This window comes from Puntigrus tetrazona, chromosome 18 (assembly GCF_018831695.1).
Source record: "Puntigrus tetrazona isolate hp1 chromosome 18, ASM1883169v1, whole genome shotgun sequence".
Lineage (NCBI taxonomy): Eukaryota > Metazoa > Chordata > Actinopteri > Cypriniformes > Cyprinidae > Puntigrus > Puntigrus tetrazona.
In genome coordinates this window covers 22494433-22498256 of record NC_056716.1, presented here as the reverse complement: position 1 = coordinate 22498256, position 3824 = coordinate 22494433, and the positions used below count along the sequence as shown (strand labels likewise).

General features: G+C 33.7%; 1 pseudogene; it reads left to right on the top strand.

The window, feature by feature from the left end:
* The first annotated feature begins 3727 nt into the window (after window positions 1-3727).
* LOC122362772 overlaps window positions 3728-3824 on the top strand; it is a 26679-nt pseudogene continuing 26582 nt past the window's right edge.

Genomic DNA, 3824 nt, shown 5'->3' with positions numbered 1-3824 from the left:
CAATGGGGAGGCGAACGGATGCGCGTCTCTGTTTGATAGGGAGCGCGCACTTCCCTTCTCTCGAGCAAAATGGTGAAAAGAAAGAGGGCATATGGCAAACCGTTTTAGCATTTATAGCGTCGAGTTTACGTTGAAAATACTAGTTTTTTTTCATTTCTCGAGTGCAGTGGAAGTCTGAGAGTATACCTTTAAATTTCACACTAGGAACTAAGCCTTTATACTAAAATAATAGTGGTTAGGCTTTGACCTGTTAGCTATTTGTTTCTGTTGTTAAATCGCACAAATAGTGAAATGGAGGAATATTCTGGGGTGTTTCTTTTTTTGTGCAATTATTATTATTCATTTTAGTTAAGAAATACTAATAAATAAAGTAGAATACTTGTAAATAAAGTACTCAATATAATAATAATAATAATAGTAATAGTAATCCAAATCTATCTATTCAGTTAAATTCATTGTGTGTTTAATACTAGAGTACTAGTTAGTAGTAGAGTAGTAGAGTAATACTACCTTTACTCTATTCCGTTTACTACTTACTGAGTACATTCATCCCGTTTTATAAATCTCACTTTTTTTACATATCTTACTTCAATGTTTTAGCTATTTTCAGATTAGGTTTTAATGAATATTGGAAAATAAAATAGTAAAACAAGTTTAATTTAAAGGCAACATTAAAACGGCTTGCCATATTGGATGCAGAGTTTATGTCATACTGTCATTTTCTGTACACATTCATCCCGTAAGGCTTCATTGTTGCAGAAGATGTACCATCTGTCCTGTGGTTCACAAGCTTTTGTAATACATTACCAGTTCACCTGAATTAAAATTGAGTTTTAGAGGAGGATGGGCATACCTTTAATGTCAGTTAAGTGTGTGTTTTTGGGTTGAACAAGAAATGTCTTGTCTTGTGTGAACAAGAAATCAAACAGGCCTATATTCACTTCCTATAATGTGGGTATTATTCAAAGTCATATTCTGCAAAAAAACAAACAAACAGAAAACAAAACTAAACATAAAAAATACTGATTAGATTAGATAGAATAGATACATTTTGCAGCTAATTGCTTCTATAGCAGAGAAAATTGTCTTAATTGTCTTAATTTCTTTTCCTAAAAACAGAAATACTAAGGTAAAAAATGCCATATTCTACAACAGATTAGTATTTAAAGTGTAATTTACTATTTTGTTTAAACTATGCAATTATGTGAAATAAGATAAGGAAGCACACTCAAAAATTAAATGCATTGTATATATAAACAAAAATATATATATATAAAACATGATTAACCTTGCTCTGACATGAATGACTAAAAGCATATTTCAAACTTTTGTTTTAAATATTTATTGTATAGTTGAGTCGAAAATACCTTAATTCATGTTATAGTGTATTGTTTTCCTTTCTGTAAGAGATAACAGTACGATGATGTTATATTTAGATACTGGAGGAGAGTTACAAAAATGTGTCATCGTTTAGTTTTCAAAGTAAATGGGCTTGACTCTTACGTACAAGCATTTATTTGTTCGTGCATATGCAAGCAAAATTAAGAAGTTTGAAATTCCCCTCATTGTGTTGCCGTTCACATCCCTTCATCCGACTTTTGGTCGACTTAAACAGCAGAGTCTGAAAATAAATAGGCCCACATTTGGTCATTTGAGTTAGATATTTATTCAACTGGGATACTTCTTCTGACCAGTTGCTCTCATTCTGCATGAAGTGCACAAGATTTCTTGGGAGGCCGAAGCAAGCAGGGCCACCCACACTCTAAACAAAGCCTCAGTCACAAAAATGAATACTCCCCGCCTCTGACAACATTGTTTTTGTGCTTGTAATCTTTCCCTAACGCATTAGTGACAACATATTTTATCAGAATGAGCCACGGTGGTGCTAGAGCAGATGATAATGCTTGTTCATACACTTCCAGACTTCCAAGTGGTAAAATCTTTCACTGAAATGCACCAGTGCTCAGATGCTAAATGACTTATGAAGCGCTCTTTGTATCTGCAAGTTAAAGGAAGTGAGATTTTTATCTGTTCTTTCGTTCTGTCGTTGAGTATAGTGCACCGGTGGAAGGGATTTATTTAAAAAACATTAAACTGTTTCATGAAATGAGAATACGTTATCTTTCACCCACATGTCGATCCATATCTGTTTAACTTTTTTTTGAAAGATGATCAATCTATTTAATATGCTAAAAAATGTCACACTTATTAATTTTAAATAATATACTAGATTTCAAACCTGCATGACTTCCTTTCTTTTCCATATAGGCAAATTTCAAACATTTATTACATTCAATAATATAATTGGTCAAAGCAATACTTTTTATTTTTATTTGTATGTATCACTCTTTTCCATAATCAAATGTCACACTTTTACCGTAATAATATAATCGGTTTATACCTACATGACTTTCTTTCATAAGAATCACTACTTTCCATATAGTAAAATTCAATTTAGTAATACTACCAGTCTGAGCCTGTATGACTTTGTTTGGTCATTTTTTTCATATAGAATTTAACACTTCTATTATACTCAGTAGTATAAATGGCCCAAATCTCCTTGACTTACTTTATAAGAATATCTTAGGCACTCATTTCAAATCAAATTTCAAATTCAAATTCAAATTCAAATTTTATTTGTCACATACACATACATACATGGTCGACATGCAGTGAAATGTTCTTTACAACCGTCCAGCATCAAAATAGAAAACAAAATTTAAATGTATATATAAATATAAAATATAAGAATATATATATAAAAAAGAAGTGTACAAAGTAGAATATAAAAAAATAAAATAAAATAGAATATAAATATAAAGTATAAGATATAAGATATAAAGTGTAAAGTGTAAGTGTAAAGTGGCTGTGCAATGTCCAGTGCATGTCTTTTCTTTTAAAGTCGTAATAACATAAGGCTGTATAACTTTCTTTCTTAAAAATATCTAATCATTCCTTTCCACGTAGTAAAAATTCACACATTTAATATATATTCAATAACACATCGAGTCAGTGACTTTGTTTCTTCAGAATATCCTACGCTTTTTCTGTAAATGTCACACTTCTATAATAAAATAATGGCTTGAACATTCTTCAGAAATTCAGTTTCCACAGAAGGCAGTCAAAGCCCGGGTTTGTTTTTGCCATGAGGGTGAGTAAATAATGGCTTTTAACAAATGCCAGTCCACATGCGTTCAGTTTCGCTTGAAGACATAACTGCCGCACGATGTCTCCAGCCATTACATTACACCATGCTAAATGATCACAGAACCATTCCTGATCACATACTTGTACAGGGTGGGACTGTTGCATGTTACACTGCGAGTTTTGCTGATGCAGGAAGTGTGTATGGTCTGTGGAGTCAGCACAGACGGTTGAATCACCACCTCGAGGACTGATACCGGTCTGATTAATCCCAGAGGAAAGATCTAAACGATTCGCACACTGCCACTGCCTTTTTGCTGGCCCAGCTTGTTCCTTGCACGTTGGTTGCTGGGATGAAGGCATCACATCCCTGCTGGGAATACTGTGCAATGTAATGTTGTGCTGTGTAAGCAACCAAAATGGGTGAGTAAGAATAATAAACTGCATCCCTTGGCTTCCCCAATCGAATGATCTGCATGCCTCCGGACCCTTGACGAGAAGTGAATCAGGCTGTACCAGAAGTCATTCACAAGTTTGAAGCAAATGGAAAGGAGGAAGTCTTTTGTTTATGTTGTCAGTGAACATGGGTAGGTTGATGTAAAGAGGTGCTGAAAAACCTCAGCGCTACATTCAAATGGAAGATTGCACGCCTCCAATAGGAAAAGACTTATCATGCTCTG